Raw genomic sequence first — 23,474 nt, forward strand, 5'->3', positions numbered from 1 at the left:
ATAACCAATGTTTGAGTTACATTAAAATAATATTTCTATAACATCTAGTTTACAATTCCAGTTTCTGCTACTATTACTTTAATGTCAGCAGTATACAGATTACAATTTCAGTATTTTACATTATCATCACATGTAGGTTAAATTTCAGTGATATCCTTTCTACATGTATGTCATGTAAGTTACGATTCATCTAGAGCCAGTATTTTACTGCTAAATTAATTTTAAATCGTTCTCTGTTGCACACACAGCTCTGCCCTCTCGAAAACGAGCTCATGCAATAGTGGTCACTTTATCATCGAGTACGACGTATTTTTCATCTTCTGCTGATAATGCCAATTTACGCTGCTTTATAGAGGTAATTGTATGTAGCGTGAATCGAATTACATACTGAACAGTTGAGTTATCAACATTGTCTAACACACATTCTGGGTAATAATCGATGCTTAATTCCTTTGCTGATGAGTTTTTCACACCTTTTTCTCTATGCATTACACCTTTCACTTCAGTTTCGAGAGTCTATATTTTTGCCCTTAGTCCTGTAACAATCTTGGCTGATTATTCATCTTTCATTAAACTTACTTTCTTCTTAGTGATAGATGGGATTTAATAAATGTTATTATCGGGGTAATCCGAAGGGTCAAATCACCCATGTAGATCACTTTTAATATTATAAATATTTGAGGTAATTACAAGCTATAAGCTACCCGCATCTGTGTAAACAATTAAACGTTTTTTACATTAAGTTTCTTCAACATATATCCAAATGTGAAATCTACAAGAACTCTCTTAGAAATATCTAAAATAGCCATTCCTGCAGCTATGCGTTTATTAAAAACGATGTTAAGTCCGTTTAATTCAATAACAACCAATTTTCCTTAAATACGACACTGCGGTTGAAATTCGGTCTTGAAATCTGACTAGCAGCTCCATGTCTACCTCCCCTACGTTTAACTAGCTTCATATCTCTCATTTTTTGCACATTCTATAATTTTACCAAAACTCTGTTATTCATCAATTGGAAAAAATTCTATTCGAAATCGTTTTCTGCATTCATACATCTCTCAGCGTTACAATCAATAATGCGGAAATCAGTTTCTTTGAAACTACTGATTTGTTGATGCATGATGATGGTACCGTTTTCTCCGGGCGTAATTGTGTATATAGATATTTTCGGGATACTCAAGATTTACTTGTAAAATGTAACCTATATCTGAATTATCTTATATGATAAGCACATTACGTCAGATGTATTCACAGCCAGCCATGAAAAATTAAAGTGGTAAGTATGGCATTATTTGCCACATGTAAGCCTGTAAAAACTGTTACAACTGAGATACGTAATATAAGGTTCATCGTCTTACATTACAAACGGCCTGAATTTACTGTTTACAACAGCATGCCAATGTGAATAGTAAACAATGCTACCACTGACGCCATGTTCGACAGATTGTAACTGTTCTATTTCTACATTGGCAGACTTCAGCAAAGCATCCTAAGCTAATCCACATGAAGTGACATAACAGGCTGGATCCAGGTTGTACATTTTGATACAGAGAGTATGGAACTTTTCAAAGCCATCGGTCGATAGCAAGAAGCCGATTTTCAAGTGTAAGCTGGATTAATCGCCTAATTAATTGATTCAAATAACCACCACACTTTGTACGTTCTTTGGTATTCCAGATCTTTGATTGTTGTTTCAATGGTCAGAAAGCTTTTGAAATGCTTCAATTGGCAGCAATTATTCATCCCACAAAATGGATTCATCAGTTACATACTCACATCAAAAAACATTTTTTTTAATCACATTAAACTGTTCACTGTCGGGGAAATATTTTCTTATTATTTTCATCTGATCAATTTTAAATATGACACACATTTTTGTACAGTGCATGGCATAAAGTTAAAGGAATATATAGACCAAAATTTTATATCGCGTGATGTTCCGCTGTAATAGGTTTAGCAAATGTTTTATACTTTTCCATTTTTGTCGCAATCACAGAAAAATGGCCCAGCTTTGTTTTCACAATTTTATTGTGCTTATAACCTTCCACTTGTTCGCACAGGTTCATAATTATTACAAAATGAGCATTTTAATTTGTTGGCTTGTGGAACACAACAGGCATCATAACATTATGGCCTATAACTGAATTTACAGAGTGTGCAGCTCCTCAAACTCTGACTGTAAAATGATGGTGATCACTATGTTTCACATCATTATGCTTGGAGCTTTTCTTGCAGATATGGCAAATTTCTGCTTTTCGAAATGCTTCTTCCTCTTCAAGACTAGTAATCATCTGCTTGTATGAATTTGTGGTGTCCGTTCTTTCGGAATCCGCAGCAGTGAAATATTATATGTAAATTAAAGTGGGTTAACTGTTGTTAACTGCAGCTGGACATTACGCAGAATCAGCGGCGACGAGCGAAAATGTGTACCGGAGTGGGATTCGAACCCGTGATCTCCCTCTTACTAGGCAGGTACCTTAGCCACTGCGCCATCCGGGACACAGCGTTATCACTGCTGCGCGGAATACCTCGGCACTCCTCACGGCCGATCCAAATTCCCACCGAGCGCCAGTGTGGATACACGAATGCCTCCGATCGCCTGTGGGAACCTCAGAGTAGCGAACATGGGAGCCAATGGACAGGGACTGTGGCGCTTGGTGGGAATGTGGACGTCCGTAAGCCGTGCAGAGATAGTCCGCGCAGCAGTGATGACGCTGTGTCCTGGATGGCGCAATGGTTAACGCACGTGCCTAGTAAGCAGGAGGTACTGGGTTAGAATCCTGGTCCAGTATACATTTTCGCTCGTCGCCGCTGATTCCGCGTAATGTTCCGCTGCAGCTGACAGCTGTGATCCCCTTTAATTTACATACTGTATAATCTGCTTGTTATGCAAGAAGTAACTTTGTTAACTACATAGGCTTCCGCGGCCGGTGCCACGATTATTAAAATTCTTCTGGGTGTTGTACCGCGCCAATGTGTGAAACACAATGTCCATTCTAAAATCTTTAAAATCAAAAACATCTAGTGGGTATGATGAAATATCAACAAAGTTAATTAAAGAATGTGATTCTGAGTTAAGTAACATATTAAGCTATCTGTGTAACCCGTCGTTTATCAGTGGTATATTTCCTGAACGGTTGAATATTTCCTGAATGGTAAGGCGTGAGAAAGAAGAGGAAGTGGGAGAATACAAGGTCTACCTGTCAGGAGTCAAAGCAGGAATAGCACAATGGGGTGTAGGGCTTTACATCAGGAAAGAAATGGAACCCAGCGTAGTTGCAATAAGGTATGTAAACGAACGACTGATGTGGATAGATTTGACAGTGTCTAGCAAGAAAATTAGGATTGTGTCAGTATATTCGCATTGTGAAGGACAGATCAAGATAAGATGGATAGTTTTTATGAGGCACTCAGTGATGTAGTTGTGAGAGTAAAGGACAAGGACAGTGTTCTGCTCATGGGTGATTTTAACGCCAGGATTGGAAATCGAACAGAAGGGTATGAAAAGGTTATGGGTAAATTTGGAGAGGATATGGAGGCCAACAGGAACGGGAAACAACTCTTGGATTTCTGTGCCAGTATGGGCTTAATAATCACAAACTCCTTTTTTAAACATAAGAACATTCACCGGTATACTTGGGAAGGCAGGGGAACCAAATCTGTCATTGACTATATAATAACAGATCAGGAATTCAGGAAGGCTGTGAGGGACACACGTGTATTCAGGGGATTTTTGATAACACTGATCATTATTTAATCTGCAGTGAAATTGGGATTGTGAGGCCGAAAGTGCAGGAGGTCAGGTCCATATGTAGGAGGCTAAGAGTGGAGAAACATTAGGATAAGGAAATCAGGCACAAGTACATAACAGCGATCTCAGAAAGGTACCAGTTAGTTGAATGTAGTCAATTACAGTCATTGGAAAAGGAATGGACAAGTTACAGGGACACAGTACTAGAAGTGGCTGAAGAATGTCTTGGAACAGTAGTGTGTAAAAGTAGGATGAAGCAAACAGCTTGGTGGAATGACACAGTCAAGGCAGCCTGTAAAAGGAAAAAGAAGGCGTATCAAAAATGGCTACATACTAGAACTCAGGTAGACAGAGAAAGTTATGTTGAAGAAAGAAACAAAACCAAACAGATAATTGCAGCATCCAAGAAGAAATCTTGGGAAGACTTTGGAAACAGGTTGGAGACTATGGGTCAAGCTGCTGGAAACCAATTCTGGAGTGTAATTAGCAGTCTTCGAAAGGGAGGTAAGAAGGAAATGACAAGTATTTTGGACAGGTAGGAAAACTGCTGGTGAATCCTGTGGATGCCTTGGGCAGATGGAGGGAATATTTTGAAGAGTTACTCAATGTAGGTGAAAATATGATCAGTAATGTTTCAGATTTCGAGGTAGAATGGGATAGGAATGATGATGGAAATAGGATCACATTTGAGGAAGTGGAGAAAATGGTCAATAGATTGCAGTGCAATAAAGCAGCTGGGCTGGATGAAATTAAGTCGGAATTCATCAAATACAGTGGAATATCAAGTCTTAAATGGCTACACAGGATAATTGAAATGGCCTGGGAGTCGGGACAGGTTCCATCAGACTGGACAAAAGCAGTAATCACACCAATCTTTAAACATGGAAACAGAAAAGATTGTAACAACTACAGAGGTATCTCTTTAATCAGCGTTGTGGGTAAAATCTTCTCAGGTATTGTTGAAAGGAAAGTGCGAGTATTAGTTGAGGACCAATTGGATGAAAATCAGTGTGGGTTTAGGCCTCTTAGAGGTTGTCTGGACCAGATCTTTAGCTTACGGCAAATAATGGAGAAGTGTTATGAGTGGAACAGGGAATTGTATCTATGCTTTATAGATCTAGAAAAGGCATATGACCGGGTTCCTAGGAGGAAGTTATTGTCTGTTCTACAAGATTACGGAATAAGAGGCAAACTTTTGCAAGTTATTAAAGGTCTTTACATGGATAGTCAGGTAGCAGTTAGAGTTGACGGTAAATTGAGTTCATGGTTCAGGGTAGTTTCAGGGGTAAGACAAGGCTGCAATCTGTCTCCACTGTTGTTCATATTATTTATGGATCATATGTTGAAAATAATAGACTGGCTGGGTGAGATTAAGATATGTGAACACAAAATAAGCAGTCTTGCATATGCGGATGACTTAGTTGTGATGGCAGATTCGACTGAAAGTTTGCAAAGTAATATTTCAGAGCTAGATCAGAAATGTAAGGACTATGGTATGAAGATTATCATCTCCAAAACGAAAGTAATGTCAGTGGGAAAGAAATATAAACGGATTGAGTGCCAAATGTGAGGAACAAAGTTAGAACAGGTGGACGGTTTCAAGTACTTAGGATGCATATTCTCACAGGATGGTAACATAGTGAAAGAACTGGATGCGAGGTGTAGCAAAGCTAATGCGCTAGCAAAGCTAATGCAGTGAGCGCTCAGCTACGATCTACTCTCTTCTGCAAGAAGGAAGTCAGTACCAAGACTATGTTATCTGTGCACCGTTCAATCTTTCGACCAACTTTGTTGTATGGGAGCGAAAGCTGGGTGGATTCAAGTTACCTTATCAACAAGGTTGAGGTTACGGATATGAAAGTAGCTAGGGTGATTGCAGGTACTAATAGATGGGAACAATGGCAGGAGGGTGTCCACAACGAGGAAATCAAAGAAAAACTGGGAATGAACTCCATAGATGTAGCAGTCAGGGCGAACAGGCTTAGATGGTGGGGTCATGTTACACGCATGGGAGAAGCAAGGTTACCCAAGAGACTCATGGGTTCAGCAGTAGAGGGTAGGAGGAGGGGCAGACCAAGGAGAAGGTACCTGGATTCGGTTAAGAATGATTTTGAACTAATAGGTTTAACATCAGAAGAGGCACCAATGGTAGCACTGAATAGGGGATCATGGAGGAATTTTATAAGGGGGCTATGCTCCAGACTGAACTCTGAAAGGCATAATCAGTCTTAAATGATGATGGTGATGATGAATTCTTTTCCCTTTTTATGCTTAACTGTATGCTATTTCCTTTCTTTATGTTCGATGTTAGTTTATCACACGCTGTCCAATTGTAAACCTGCTTCAGGATTTAATTTGCTTTCTCAAATGTGAATTTTGGTCTTTTATAAGTGACTATGATGTTGCTATCATTAACAAGAGAGTTTTTCTCATGTCACTAACATGTATGAAGAACAGAAATGGACCCAATATACTACCCTGAGAAAAACGTACATTTGTATATTTCTTGTCTGACTGCTGTTTTACTTAAAAATTATCATCAGCACAAGTGTGAACTCTCTTTACAGTTTGCACACTATTTTTCAGGTGAGACAAGATCCTCACTTTTACTATATCTAGTGCTTCTGGTGTTTGCCGATTATACAAACATTGTCACAAATAGAAAATCAAGTGTAGTATTAGAAAGATCGGCTAATAAAATATTTGTGGACATTAATCACTGGTTGCTACCCAATTCTTTGTCACAAAACTTTGAAAAAATGCGCTACATGCAGTTCAGAACTTGTAAGGGGTGTCCCACTAGTATATGCCTAACACACGATGACAAGCAGGTAGACGAAGTGGGCAGCGATAAATTGATGGGGTTACAGCTTGATAATAAATTCAAGTGGGAGGACCACACCACAGAACTGCTGAAGCGTCTAAACAAATCTCTATTTGCAATGCGAATTCTGTCAGAAATAGGGGATATAAAAATGAAAAAGCTGGCATACTATGCTTACTTTCACTCCATAACGTCATATGGGATTATTTTTTGGGATAATTCATCAAGCCAAGCTAAAGTTTTCCGGGCACAAAAACGTGCAATAAGAGTTACATGTGGTGTGAGCTCAAGAACATCCTGCAGAAGACTGTTTAGGGAACTAGGGATACTAACTACTACTTCCCAATATATTTATTCCTTATGAACTTTGTCATTAAAATATATCACTTTTTCAAACCAACAGCTCAGTTCATGGAATCAATACTAGAAATAAGAATAACCTTCACAAGGATTTAAAGTTACTTTCTCTTGTACAAAAAGGTGTACATTATTCAAGAACACACATTTTCTATAACTTGCCAGCAGCCATAAAAAGCTTGACACCCAATGAAATTCAGTAACAGAGAAGCCTACAGGATTTACTGGTGGCCAACTCCTTCTACTCCATTGATGAAGTTCTCAGTAGAACCAACTGATTATATATATATATTACAATCTAACTTCTGCACCATTTGAGTGCAGTAATGTGTTTATTGTAAATAAGTATTGTAGTAGTTCTATTATATGTTTATTACCTTATATATAAAAAACATTTTTTTAAATTTTAAAATCAGTGCATTAATGCGATCTTAGTAAATGAGTGTTGTAAAATTATCCTTTCATATAGTGTTCATTAAAAAAACTTATTTGTTTTAGTTGTATATATTTGCCAGGTATTATTGTTTTTTTGACATGTTCTACATCCCGGAGGACCTCATCACTACGGATCAATTGGAACGAAAGTAAATCTAATCTAATATAAACTTCAACTGCAGCGTTAAAAATATCGCTTCGACAGCATTACAACGGCCTTCCTCAGAGCAAGACTGTTCTTGGTGGAAGAAAGGTGGCTCTGTTTATTACAGACAATCGGTGTCAAGAGGCTATGTACGATTAGCAGAGCATAATAAATTGGCTGTAATGGAATACCACCATGAGTGTGGATAGTGGATAGCCTATCTTGTTTCAGGAAGCCGGTATGCTGGCGATAGAGTCGTGGATGTGTCAACGCAGGCTAGGCGCAAATTGAGACGCGTATAGCACGTGTGACGTGACACGGCACTTCAGCGCGACACGCACGTGCCGCACGAGTCGCGCGGGTGCAGCGCATATTGCGACGCACGCTCCGACTGGCGACGCTCTGCGCTGACAGAACCGAAGCGCGCGCAACCTGTTATCTTTCTCAAACGATTTTACACAAACGATTCACTGAAAATATATGATTTTTGCCTTACTTGTAGCGTTATATGTCAGCTTCGTGACGAAGTGCCCATCAACTCGCTAATGGCCATTCTTATTGTGATGTACACATTTTAGTAAGACACTACGCAAAACGCAAAAAGTTTGCAACGAAAATTAGGGGTCGCTATGATTTTGCGTTTGGTGCGTATTACACCTGCGTATGAAATTTAGCAAACATGCTGAATTTTTTTTAGATTTGGCAGGAGGTCTCTATCTGCCTCCGATCTCCAGAAAATGGATCCCATGTAGCGCGCTCACTTCCGATCTCACGCCCGCGAGAATGAAATACTCGCAACATCTCTCATATCTCCTAAACAGCTCGAGACATCGAAACGAAAGTTTGGCGAATGATAGCACACAAGGAGGAGAGTGTTTTGCCAATTCTTAAACACACGGAACTTTCTTATCTATGGCGATATATCAGTACTTATAATTACCCTTTTTTTTATTTCACTCCAGTAACTGCAACTTTTAAGAGTTATCGACATGCTAGCGAAACAAGAGCTTCCTAGTATGAAAATAAACGTGAAATTTCTTCTTTTATGTTACTGCAAACCGACACAATGAGGTTTTTCGTGAGCTATTGAGCTCTGTGACTGCCATTTACTTGTTTATGAGGCACTCCGTTTCGGAATTCTGTCTCAATAACTGCTGTGAGATGAGTTTGGCAAATTACACTGTGACAAAGGAAGTACAATTAAACCAGTCACCAAGAGAAATGTGGCCGTTACTCACAAACGGTGATGCTTCTTCGAATGAGAAAAGATTAACAACTCACACAAAAATAGATTGCCAATTCCGTTGGAATTTTGGTGGAATCCACGTAACCCACCGTACTTTTAACACTGAGCGACTGGAATGGAAACTTACCAAAGGATTTTATTCCTTCTCATGATATGAGCAGTATTAAAATAATGACGAGCGTTCCTTCAGGTGGAATGATGGGCACATGCCAGATACTGGTTACTTACCTACGGCTTGTCAAACTGACAATGTGTGATCGCGAATAAAATAGTTGTTATTGAGAAAAATAAACAACTGATCTGTCGCACAACACAATGGTCAGTGTATTGTAAGCAGCGGAGGATAATGCGCGCGACAAGAATGCACAAGCTAGCCATGTGTGCTTTGTGAGTTGGAGTTCGAAAAACATCGTCATGAAAGTAGATCTGCCTTTGTCAGCAGTACATGTCAACAAATTAAATATATCTAATCATAACAATCTTTTAGGATATTCCTACTTTCCTAATAATACCGACCATATTCTACATTTGTGTAGCCTGTTGTATAATTAGTTTATTAATGCTGATAATATGCTCGCAACAATTGAAATGCTTTTTCTCATCACGGCGAACCAATGAAAACATTGTTATTTGTGACTGCTTTTCGACTGTTTCTAGCTTGCAGTGGCAATGTGATGTTCACATGCATGTAGTACAGTGTGTCGTATTACATTACTACATACATACCAGAGTAATCACGGTGAGGCTTCTATACCTCAGATCTTGGACGCTTTTTACCAGGAGCCCAAAGGGATCACACCTGTCGAGATTATCCCTTTCTAAATTTTATAACAGATCGTACAGATACGCCAGCATACTAGGCAGCGATAGATAACCTTGTTTTATTTTCCCACCTTGATTCTTAATAACATGATTTCATAATATTCCTTGCTTTCTTATTCACTATCCTCTGTAACTTCTTGCGATCTGAAAACATCGCGGAGGCATATGATACAATTCCAGAGGCCAATGGCTCATCAGTTACTGAGGTATGCATTTTTCTTGACAGAAAAGAAACAAAACAAAACTGTACAGATGTAAATAACAGAAAAGTATAATGTACTAACAAGAAAGATGGAGCGTTTAAATAGCAAAACGAAACACTTCCCAAAGGCAATGAAATTTAGTACACAGTAAGGCAAAATTTATCGTATGGGCAATACTACCACTGCTCATATGCACCGTTCCGATGTGAGCATATAGCCGGGCTACTTTTACCCTCCCCGCACCAAATTTCCCACGGTGCTAGCGAGGCACGGGCGACGCGCGGTGCGAGAAACTGTGCCTCAACCACAACGCCGCGCGACCTGGCGCAGGCGCGTGTCGCGTCCCAGTCGCGTCGCGTCGCAATTTGCGCGGTCCCATTTGAACCTGTGATGTTACAAAAACGCGCTGCGCTGCGTCGCGCCACACGCGCTATACGCGTCTCAATTTGCGCCTAGCCTAGAGAGGACGGCTACAGACTTTAACGGCGTCCTGGTTGCGGGTATCTCTGTCCAACGGGCCCGAGCTGTTGCGGGCAGAAGCCTCACAGGGCTCGGACGCGACAGCCTAAACAAGCAGCTATAGGGCAACTGTCAGCGCACTTCCGAGCGCACCAGGAAGAAAACGTGGCCACCAGAAGCCAAGCGCTGATTTGCAGACTGTCAACCACTGACAAGACGGCTACCCACCAATAGCTCCCTTCCTGACCTCCTCCTTGTATCATGATTAGCCTATTAATATTCTAGGGCCGAAAAAAGGTTTAAAAATATTGACATCGTTCGTCTGCAGCAAATAGAGCCACCTTCCCTCCACCAAAACCAGTCTCGCTCTGAGGAAGGCCGTCGTTTTACAGTCGAAACGTAGGTTTTAAGTTTATAATTAAAGCATTTTATATAATGACTCAGTACAACACCCAGAAGAAGTTTAATCATAAAGTAATTGTTTTTTGTGCTCAGCAATCAAATACAGCAGTTTGCTAATCGATTACATATAATCAGATCCTCAATACAACTGAAATTCTAAATATTCCGCACTGTAATTACAGTGCACATAGAAAGCGATACGATATTGTTTGTGTACATGAATTTCGTCACTGCCGCGCGGGATTAGCCGAGCGGTCTGAGGCGGTACAGTCATAGACTGTGCGGTTGGTCGTGGCGGAGGTTCGAGTCCTCCCTCGGGCATGGGTGTGCGTGTTTGTCCTTAGGATGATTTAGGTTAAATAGTGTGTAAGCTTAGGGACTCATGACCTTAGCAGTTAAGTCTCATAAGATTTCACACACACACACACACACACACACACACACACACACACACACACAATTTCGTCATTAACACAAGGCTGCAGCAATCTGAACGCAGGCCAGGTGTTCTGTTCAGGATATAAATCTGGAAGATACAGTCGGAAATTCCGTAAGGGTGGTCTTGGATGCTGTAGTACACAGGAAAGTCTCAGTGCCAGAGAATGTAGCGAAATGCAGGATCGACACCTGGGACGTCATGGAAATGCTCGTCAATCTCCGAAGGCAGCACTGAGCATCAGGATGTAGTCTAATGTTTAAAATTCAGGTAGAGCAGAATCTGCAACGTGCTGCGGTACTGGTCTTCCTGTATGTGCGCAATGTCGTTCCACCTCTGGAATTTTCTGTACTCTGATACTTCGTGAATTTTTTATTAAATTTACATCTTTTTTTCCCAACACTCACAGTAACTTGAACTATTCTTAGGTTGATATACCTCTGTGTAAAAATCAGTATGAGGTTGTGGGTCTGCCTTGAAGTAAATATGTTTTGTGTATTTAATTCCTCAAACTAGTTTCTGCGAAATACCTCTACCAATGGGTGTCTTTATTCTAAAGCCTGAGAATTTAAGACAGTTAGGTTCATTACATTACGAAAAAACGTTACTATATGTGTACCGTTTGGTTCCCGATATGAAGGACTTATTTCAATAGTGGTACAAGTACATTACCTCCACTTTTCTGTCTATAATGCTTCTGAAATTAATGAGCCAAACGAAGAGAAAGAAAGATTAATCTCTAGCAACAATCCGTATGCTTGAATATGTCTGGTATCTCAAGTGCAGATTTTTCAGCGCTCATTTAACTTTAGGACTCTGTATCTCAATATGAACAAAATGGACTTGTACCACTATTGAAATAAGCCCTCCATATATGCCATTTTATAACGCATATATTTGTTGCCTTGTTCTGCACAAGGGCGTACATACACTGGGGGCCAGGGGGAGACCCCCCCCCCACCTCTTCCTCTCAGGAAAAGGAAAAAAAGAATATTGTGCAGTCAGGTGCTTTCTTTCAAGAAAATTATTTAAAAGTGTGGGCGCTCTTCTTGCGGCACGCAGCAGGTGCGAGCGTCTGTCATTAACAAATGCGAAAATGTACGCTTAAAATGCCTGTGTTATTAAAGACGGAATTTGCGGCCGTATTGTGCTGCAGTTTTGGAGGGCACTGGGTACACGACAGAGTACATTACAAGCTCAGTCACACCAGAGTCATAGCACGATACAGCCGCAAGTGCCAGTCGCAATACAAATCTTTTTAGTTGGCACTTTCATATTTGTAAATGACAGCCGCTCTTACCTTTGCAGGTAACATACTGTTTGCCAAGAAACGGCGACATACATCGAAATTATGCAATGATTTTAAAGTAAAAATGTTCAATAACATCATTCACACAAACATATATCTGAAACCAAGCAGTTCACATATGATAACGCTTTCTCGTGATGTAATGCACCTAATGATCTTAATTTTTCAAGTTTTAGAGTAAGGCAACCCGCTGAAGATGACAGTACTTCGCCAAAACTGATGAGAAGTGTTTGCGTCAAAGGGGATTCAGAATTCCATACTTTTTATTCGCTACTAGTGAGAGGAGGAAAGGCTATTTTAGGGGTTTGTATTTTTAAGCCAAATATCCCAGTAGGTTCAGATTCTGGATATGGGGTTCCCAGCTGAGGACAAAGGCGGTGGGGCAATTCCAGTTCTGGCAGTCATCTGTTAACAAAGTGAAACAACCCGATAACCTCGCTCGGAAACGGACAATTGCTTTTTGGGGTAATATTAGGGATTGCGCGAGCGCGCGCGCCCATGTGTGTGTGTGTGTGTGTGTGTGTGTGTGTGTGTGTATGTATGGAGTCCTGCTTCGTGCATGAAAGGAGGACACTTCGCCATTCCAGCAGTCAGTAATTTCTAGTCCGCTGTCAGAAGGGCAAGGGACAATGTAAGAGGAAAGTGCCCTGTTCGCATGTGCTACATGAGTAATAAAGTCTTTGCGGCCATCTCACTTTTAGGGTGTTAGGTGAGCCAATACTGACAGTTCAGGTTGCAGCGTCAACGCCAGCTGACAAGCCTACAAGCCGTTGCGCCTTCTGGAGTGAATATAGAATCTAACTGGATCCAATAAAAGCATCCTTATCCTAATATGGCCCAAAAAGCGAGCCATATTACATCCTCTCACTATTTTGTCACACATTCTTTTTTCCCCAGGAAGCCACGCACTCGATCTTCATTCGGAGTGGCAGAAATTCACTGTTTGATCTCCCTGCAGTGCTCAAAGGCACTGCCACCCCTGCGGTATGCTGCCATCAGCAGACGACGAGAAGCGGATACTGGGCTCGGTGAGAGTTCTTCTCGGGAGGTCAATGGCCTGGCGCGACGGCTCCTTGAGAACGCAGATGACCGACTGTGCCACAACTGCCATCTTGCTTTCAACAGCGGCAGCCAACTTCTTGATCACTGTCTGCTCTGCTTTGAAATTCTACTTGGACCCACCGGAAGAAACAGAGAAGGCATCTCAAGTCGCTTTCCTGTTGACAGTCTCTATACCCAACGCAGTTAAGGTAGGTATTCTTATTCTAGAGTGTCTAGTGACTTACAATAAATTTAATACTGAGCTTACACAGGGAAGACATTGTATTAACTGTGTACTTGGTGTATATCAGAATGCAATATCTGATGAAAAGTAGCTGGACACTTTTTTTTTTAGTCATCCGTCTTCTGACTGCTTTGATGCGGCCCTCCACGAATTCCTTTCCTGTGCCAACCTTTTCATCTCAGAATAGCACTTACAACCTACGTCCTCAATTATTTACTTGATGTATCCCAATCCCTCTCTTCCTCTAATGGTTTTACCCTCTACAGTCCCTCTAGTTCCATGGAAGTTATTCTCTGTTATCTCAACAGATGTCCCCTGCGGGTCCCAGGGTAAGAATAGGCTCGAGGTATTCCTGCCTGTCGTAAGAGGCGACTAAAAGGAGTCTCACACGTTTCGGCCTGTTGATCCCCTGTAGGGTTTGACCTCCATTCTTCAAAATTTTTCCGAAGAGCGAGCCAACTGGGGCAGGGCGCCTTACATGGTGCATTTTGTCCGTCGTGCATTGAGATCTTTAGGCCATTTTCCCGTCGTTGCATTGCAGTCCCGCTCCTTCTCCGTCTTTTGGGCGAGGACACCTTAAAAAAAATCTTCAAATGTGTGTGAAATCTTATGGGACTTAACTGCTAAGGTCATCAGTCCCTAAGCTTACACACTACTTAACCTAAATTATCCTAAGGACAAACTCACACACCCATGCCCGAGGGAGGACTCGAACCTCCGCCGGGACCAGCCGCACAGTCCATGATTGCAGCACCTTAGAGAGGACAGACACCTTCCTGGATGCGTTTTCCACCATGCACTATAAGTGTCGCTTTCTGCGCCGACGATGACCATGGACTTCTCTGCACCTGATATCCAGCACGGCAGCCAGTCTGTTGTAATGGGCCGCCATGTACCCTGTTGGTTGTAGCCCCCTGATAACACAGCAATCGCTTTGCTGATGCCTGCGCCATTCACTCCCCACGGATGCCAAGGAGTAGATGCCTATCTCTGGGGCATCGGGACTCCTGGCAATGGCCATCCTGTCAGGTGACCCTTGCTGGGCCTAAGTGGCGCTCGTGGGGAGAGCCCTTGATCGGAGTGGGAGGCATCAGGGCAGATGACACGCAATGAAGTGTGGTACGTCATCTCTTGCTGGTGGCAACCCACCAGCAGTCACTAAGCGTTCCAGGACTCAATTAAATGCGCAGAAGTATGATTCCAAATCGTTTCCCTCCCTGGCCACACCATGGACGGAACGCGTGACTAAGGATGGCAGTGAAGCTTACTCACCCCAGTACCTCGCCTGTATGAGAGTTGATGGGGACTCATTCATGTCAACAAAGCCTCAGTTTTTTGTGGAGCATTTGGAGGACAAGTTTAGGAAGGTGGGGGGCTTGTCCAAAATGCGCTCTGGGTCAGTCTAAATAAAAACAGCATCTTCTGTCCAGTCATGGGCATTACTCGCCTGTGACAAGCTGGTGGATGTTTCTCTTTCCATCACGCCCCATAAGAGCTTAAATACGATCCAGGGTATTATATTCCATAGGTTCTATTACAGTCTGATGACGAGCTGCTAGCCAATTTAGTGCGTCGAGATGTTCACTTCGTCCGGCGTGTCCATCCGGGTCCGAGGGATAATCAGGTTGCCACTGATGCCTTCATGTTGGCCTTTGAGGGTACACATTACCCGAGAAGGTCAAGGTGATAGTCTACCGCTGGGGATAGTCTACCGCTGTGATGTCAAGCAATATATCCCTCCCCAAATGCAGTGCTTTAAGTGCTGGAAATTCAGTCATATGTCTTCCTGCTGTACTTCCAGCGCCGTCTGTCGAGATTGTGGATCTACTTCCCATCCCAGTACTGCATGGTCCCCACCTCCCATCTGTGTCAACTGCGGAGAAAGAACGGAAGATAATGGAATACAAGACCCTGGACCATCTGACCTACACTGAGGCTAAGTGAAAATATGAGAGGCTCCATCCTGTGAATATGACGTCAACATACAACGACGCTACGACAAAGGTTCTACCATCTTCCGTTTCACCGTATACAGTTGGCTCTCAGAGCTGTCAGACTCCACCTGCCCCCTTGATGATGGCAGCCCCTTCCATCCCTGTTGCTCCTGCATGGCCTACTTCAGGAGCAACACCCCCCATCCCCAACCATTGGGTACATCAGTCCCCACTTCTCAGTCAGAGAAGCGGAAGTTTTCTTTGGCTCCTCTCGCCAGGAAGGGATCCCTTGGGTCACTCCCTTCCCAGGTTTGGACCAGTGGAAAAGTGGATACCCACCAGTGGCTGAAGCAACTACATGTCCTCCTCACTCCCTGAGACTGACGCAGTGAAGCCCTCCCAGCCAGAAACACCAATAGAACAGCGAGAGAAACCAAAAAAGAAGAAAGCACCCAAGAATCCAGACCACCGCTCCCTACAAGCTCTGCATCTGAGGATTGGTGGAGATTCTGGCGTCCGCTGAGGACCTAGATCTCATTGGACCCTCAGACACGATGTATGTCGATCGCACAGGTACTCAATCGGTGGCAGTAGGTGACCCTGAGGTGTAACTTGCATCCTTGAGCGCTTCATGCCTTCCCAGCCTAACAATGACGTCGTCCTCCAGTGGAAATGCGGCGGTTTTTTCTACCACCTGAACTACGGCAATTGTTAAGCTTGACACCAGCTTTCTGCATTGCCCTCCAGGAAACCTGGTTCCTGGGAATGCAAATCCCTACCCTCTGCAGCTATAGGGGATTTTAAAAGAACCGTAGCGAATACGATAGGGTGTCAGGTGGCGTTTGCGTCTATGTCCTGAACTCGGTGTGTAGTGAACCTGCACCCATTCAAACTCCTCTTGAAGCTGTTGCTGTCGGGATAAGGACGACGCAGGAAATAACTGTCTGGAACTTATATCTTCCTCCAGATGGTGCTGTACCTCTGAACATCCTGGCTGTCATGATTGATCAACTCCCTAAACCTTTCCTACTTCTGGGAGATTTTAACGCCCATAACCCCTTGTGGGGTAGTACTTTGCTTACTGGCTGAGGCAGAGGAGTAGAAAATTTACTGTCCCAATTCGACCTCTGCCTCTTAAATACTGGGCCGCCACACATTTCAGTGTGGCTCATGGTAGTTACTCGGCCATTGATTTATCAATTTGCAGCCCATGACTCCTGCCATGTATCCACTGGAGAACACATGACGACCTGTGTGGTAGTGACCACTTCCTCATCTTCCTGTCACTCCCCCACCGTCGTGCACATGGACGCCTACCCAGATGGGCTTTAGACGAGGCAGACTGGGAAGCCTTCACCTCTGCTGTCACCGTTGAATCTCCCCCACATTGTGCCATCGATGTTGTGGTTGACCAGGTCACTACAACAGTCATTTCTGCGGCAGAAAACGCGATCCCTCGTTCTATCGGGTCCCCTGGCGAAAGACAGTCCCGTGGTGGTTGCCGGAAGTCGATGAGGCCATTAAAGAGCGTCGGCGAGCTCGGCAGTGACATAAGTGGCACCTTTCCCTAGAGCACTTCATAGCCTTTAAACGGCTCTGTGCCCGTATTTATACAAAGATCGAAACAGGAGTATTGGGGGAGGCATGTCTCGATCATTGGATGCCATTTGTCACCTTCCCAAGTCTGGAACAAGATCAAACGTCTTTTCGGGTACCAGACCCCAACGGGTGTCCCTGGTGTTCACATCAATGGCGTATTGTCTACCGACGCAAACGCAATTGCCGAGCACTTTACTGAGCACTATGCTCGCGCCTCTGCGTCGAATTATCCCCCAGCCTTTCGCGTCCTCAAACGGTGGATGGAAGGGAGGTTTCTCTGGTTCACTACACGCCACAGTGAACCCTATAACGCCCCATTTACAGAGTGGGAGCTTCTTAGCGCCCTTGCATGTTGCCCCCACTCAGCTCCTGGGCCGGATTAAACATCTCTCGCCTGATTACAAACGGCATCTCCTCGCCGTCTTCAACCGGATCTGGTGTGATGGCGTCTTTCCATCTCAATGGCGTGATAACACCGTCATTCCGGTGCGCAAACCCAGCAAGAACCTGCTTGACGTGGGTAGCTACCGGCCCATTAGCCTCACCAACGTTCTTTGTAACCTGCTGGAACATATGGTGTGTCGGCAGTTGAGTTGGGTCCTGGAGTCCCATAGCCTCCTGGCCCCATGTCAGGGTGGCTTCTGCCAGGGTCCCTCCACCACTAATAATCTGGTATCCCTCGAGTCTGCCATCCGAACAACCTTTTCCAGACGCCATCATCTGGTTGCCATCTTTTTTGACTTGCGTAAAGCATACGACGCGACCTGGCGAAATATCCTTGTCACATTGTATGAGTGGGGTCTCCGGGGTTCGCTCTCGATTTTTATCCAAAACTTCCCGTCGCTTTGTACTTTCCATGTCCAAGTTGGTGCGTCCCATAGTTCCCCCCATATCCAGGAGAATGGCGTCCTGCAGGGCTTTGTATTGAGTGTCTATCTCTTTTTAGTGGCCATTACCGGTCTATCAGCGGCTGTAGGGCGTTCAGTCTCACCGTTTTTGCATGCAGACGATTCCTGCATTTCGTACTGCTGCCTCAGTACTGGTGTTGCTGAGTTGCGCCTGCAGGGAGCCATCCACAAGGCGCAGTGATGGGCTCTAGCCCATGGCTTCCAGTTTTCAGCCGCAAAGTCGTGTGTCATGCACTTCTGTCGGCGTCGTACCGTTCATATGGACCCAGAACTTTACCTTCATGACGATCCACTCACTGTAGTGGAGACATATCGATTCTTAGGACAGGTTTTCGACGCTTAGTTGACTTGGATTTCTCATCTTCGTCAGCTTAAGCGGAAGTGCTGGCAGCACCTCAGTGCCCTCCGTTGTCTGAGCAACACCACTTGGGGTTCAGATCGCTTTACGCTGCTGCGGCTCTACAGAGCTCTTATCCAGTCCCGAATTGACTATGGGAGTGTGGTTTATGGTTCGGCAGCGCCTTCAGCGTTGCATTTACTCGACCCTATGCAACACTTCGGGGTTCGACTGGCGACAGGAGCTTCTAGGACGAGACGAGTGACCAGCGTACTGGTGGAGGGTGAGTTTCCTCCATTGCAGATCAGACGTGCACAACTGCTCGCGAGTTACGCTACACACATTCGTAGTTCTCCTGAGCATCCGAATTACCGTCTCCTTTCCGCGCCTGCAGCAGTCCATCTCCCGCATCAGCGGCCCAGGTCGGGGCTAACGATTGTGGTTCGCGTGCGGTCGATTCTCTCCGAACTGGAGTCATTTCCTTTACCATCTCTACTTGCGGTCCGTTCACGTACGCCTCCGTGGTGTACGCCTCGGCCGCAGCTTCCTCTGGACCTCTCACGTGGCCCTAAGGACTTCGTTAACCCTGCGGCTCTCTGCTGTCACTTCCTCTCGATTCTTGACGTGTTCGGGGCTCTGAAGTGGTTTACACCGACGGCTCGATGGCTGATGGTCCCGTTAGCTTTGCCTACGTTCACGGCGGCTATATTGAACGTCATTCCTTACCCGATGGCTGCAGCGTATTCACTGCAGAGCTGGTGGCCATATCTCGTGCACTTCAGTATCGCCGTTCATGCCCTGGGGAGTCTTTTCTCTTATGTACTGACTCCTTGAGCAGCCTGAAAGCTATTGACCAGTGCTACCCTCGTCATCCTTTGGTAGCGTCCATCCAGAAGTCTATCTATGTCCTGGAACGGTCCAGTCGTTCAGTGGTGTTCGTCTGGGCCCCTGATGACGTCGGAATCTCAGGAAATGAACTTGCCGACACGCTGGCCTAACAGGCTACACGAAAACCACTTCTGGAGATCGGCATCCCCGCAACTGCCCTACATTCGTTATTACGCCGCAAGGTTTTTCAGCTTTGGGAGACGGGATGGCGAAATCTCAGTACGCACAACAAACTGCGGCCATTAAGGGGAATACGAATTTGTGGAAGTCCTAGATGAGGGCCTCTCGCAGGGACTCCGTTGTTCTCTGCCTGCTCCGCTTTGGCCATGCCTGGGCGACCCACAGCTACCTCCTGCGCCGTCAAGACCCATCTCAGTGTCTGTTCGGCGCCCGGTTGACAGTGGCCTATATTCTTCAGCTCTGTCCTTCTTTGGCTGCCCTGCGACTTCGTCTTCAGTTGCTGGACTCGTTGTCATTGATTTTAGCAGAAAACATCTCATCGGCTGATTTCGTTTCATGTTTCATCCATGAGGGTGGGTTTTATCATTCGATCTGAGTTTTAGTGAATGTCCTTTGTCCTTCTGTGTCCTCCACCCTAGTGCTTTTAGGGCGGAGGTTTTAATGTGTTGCAGGGTGGCTTGAAACTATGTCATATCCTAACACTAGAGTGATGCATCACCTTGAGTTACTGTACAAAACAAGTTACCCAGTCATTGACAAAAATTGTGTATGCAATTCCTGTGAAGGGAAATTATTCTTTATTGGGTCAGTAGACAGAAAATAGTGATATTAGTACATCTATTAAATTTTATTTTAACCAATGCTGCAGTGCAACTAAAAACTAGATATCAAATGAAATAAGCAACTATGTACAAAGTAAAGCATAAAAATATCATTCAATAGTCATGTGGCATTTCATAAGTTAGTAGAAATTCTCACAACTCTCGTAGAAAGACACTTATCATAATCGGGTGTGCAGATGTAAGTATTTTTCCAAGTAATGAGTGTGTCGTATTCGCAATGCTTTCTAGAATAGAAAGGAATGTCAATAGCGAGGTTAATGGCCTCTCCTTTTTTTGTTGTGCCTCTGAACTTTTTTTTTTCCGAGTCGACTGTCGCATAGTTTTGTGCCCACAGCGCATTACGTCAAGATCACTTGGCTTTCTTACCGAAATATTTACGACAGCAGTTTGCACTACAGTGACAGTCTCATATAAAAAAATTCACAGGTCAATAATTTGCGTTACCAATGTGTAGAAACAAAATCCTATTAATATAACAGAGTCCAAAAACTTTTCGTCGGCATTGTAATACATTCACGCATTCACATACGTTTCATAACTCTTAAAGTACGATTCTTGGTTTCCAACAATCTTTTTCACAAACCAGAGTCCCTAACCACTACTCATTATTCCTTATCTTATGACACATATACATATTCGTCGACACTTCTTCAATATTTCATCATCACAGATACGTAGCATAATCAAATTCCTCATATAGCATCAGCTTATTGATCATAAACATACCTCAGCAGCATAATACACATCGTCGTCGTAATAATAACATCATAACACCTTAGTCAAATCTCAAAAACATCGTAGCTTTCTGCAATAATTTCAAAACCTAAAAAATTCTCTGCTCATTTCAATAGTGTCATCTACCTCAAACGTACTTCAAAAATCATGATCCCATACCAAATATAACATTCAAAGCTCTCATAGTATCACAATGGTTCTGAAAAAATATGAACAGTTCACAAAGTACAGACAAGATACAATTTCATAAGTGTGAAGTTATACAGCTGTGTAATTACGTAAACACCGGTCACTGATGTAGTAAAAAAAATGTTTGTCTCTCTCAGTTAAATGATCAGATAGCTGTGTAATTCTGTCTTACAGAAATATGGAACCGATGTGTAAAGTTGTATAAGCAAATACCATATTAGCTAGGGCTCCTTGTGTTTGCTACACATATGGTACACAAAGTAAGCGTGTACCCTCCTGAGGATGAAAGTAATTATACCCTCAGGTGTTACAGATTACAGCAATGGAATGAAATGTATCACGGAAAACCTTTGTATTATTGTAATTCAAAAATCTTTAAAAATAAATGTTTTAAGTACAAAATTAATCACTCAAATACATGTCCTTTAGCGCTAAATGTGCGTCTTCCTGTAAGATAATTCTGTGGAAGTGTCGTAGTTATCGTCCTCCAAAAGCTAAGTTCTGCAGAAGTCAATGTACTTACCTCATCATAAACAAAAGTGAAATGCTATGTGTATAGATATCATAGTTATTACGTACATTACCATGATCAATAAAGTACTATACTGTAACGTATTGTTGTGCTACGAAAGAGGCTGTCTCATTGTAGCTATACCACAAAAGTTACTTCTAAAACATGTTTTACTTTCCAGAAGAAATCAGAAAAACTGTGCAGATAGAAAACAGATACAGCAGAAAAGCAACAATGTAAACTGTGTCACACATTAGTAGTGTCGTGATATAATCATGTAGCTGTCAAAGAAACCAAATGCTAAGTTATCTTTAATCTCACAGAATGTACTTCAAATAAAGAATATCTTTTCAAGTAAACCAAAATATTGCATTAAAATCTCATTAGCAGTACCTGTATATGTTCTAAGTATGTGAGCCTTATAGTCATTACATAATCGTGCAACTAACAAGCGAGAATGTACACACACAATAACACTGTGTCGTCTGTTCACTATAACAATGCATTCGTAATTACTGTCTAAATATGTACCCTAGGTTCTAGACTGGATAGTTTATTTTAAAACATAGTTGTATGTTAACAGTTTCTAAGTGTGACAAAGAGTACTATAGTTCAATTCTTTTATCTTGGCGGTTCGCGCATGCCCGCCCAGACGCGGAGGATTGCTGCGTTGCCAGTTGCACGCGACAAGAGAAGCACTTACGTTTAGGGGGGAGCACGCAGCCACCACGGCCGCATTAACCCTTTCGCTGCTACAGAGACGTGCTCCCCGCATTCCGCGCTGTACGCGACTTTGTCAGCACTGCACTGCTCGCCTGTGCAGACACATGGTGTTTCGACTGCTTTGACACAGTTTATTATCCGATTTCACAAAAACTATTTGGCCCAAAAATTTGATTTTTACATATCTTCTTGACTGATACCTTCCCCCCATAAATTACTTAATTTTGTTTCGATGTTCAACGCAGTTATTGTGCAACATTAGATGTAGTAAACCATTGCACGAAATTTTGAAGAATTTGCAGAGGTAAAAGTCCATAGCGTATACTTTCCGTATGGTCGATTTTAGTTGTCACAAGAAATTTCAAAAAATTACGTTCAAACGAATAAAATTCATGAAGTAAGGCACTTCGATATTGATTTTAAATAAAGAAAATATTAAGCACCCATCAAGGTTTCAACTCAGAACCTTTCGCTTAGCAGCCATACACTTTTTTTTTAATCTCATTTTGTTCTATGTTGTTTGTTGAATTTGTTCGTGGCGGACGTCCGTTCACACCCATTCAGGTTGTTCGTTGAACCGTTCACTCATGTTTCTTATTACAGAGGGTAGCTAAACCCTCTAACCGAACACGCTGATCTACCGTGCCGGCGCCATTAATGTTTTCACTCGAGGGAAGACTTGAATGTAACCATTATGCTATCGCAACTCGTCGTTCAATACATCTCCCGAAGGACTTTAAAACATCACGCAAAATACCGACAAACACTGTTGGTATGATTATGAATTACTCACGTTTCGTCGAAGTACAATAGGAAATAAACAATTACCGCTCTTCTTTATTGCGAAAAAGCGGTTAGTGAGAGTGATACAAACACCTTTCCTTCTGGTCACCTAAATTAGGAGGCTTATTGCTTGTTTGGTTTAATTAATTAATAGAATATGAAGCAATTGGTATAAAGAATGCTTTTTTCAAACTTTCTATAAAAGAAAGTCTGCTGTCAAGACATTGCTTTTGTTCAATTACTTTATTTATGACTGAACGTTTTTAAAATTGAAGACACTCGTCCGTGCTCTGCACTGCAGTCGAGCACTGGCAACGTCGTTCTCCGTTCATTGGCTGACTGTGTTTTGTGACGTCAGATGCGCAGAACGAACCTAAACTCGGCCGC

The sequence above is a fragment of the Schistocerca piceifrons genome, chromosome 6 (genome assembly GCF_021461385.2).
Source record: "Schistocerca piceifrons isolate TAMUIC-IGC-003096 chromosome 6, iqSchPice1.1, whole genome shotgun sequence".
Taxonomy (NCBI): Eukaryota; Metazoa; Arthropoda; class Insecta; order Orthoptera; family Acrididae; genus Schistocerca; species Schistocerca piceifrons.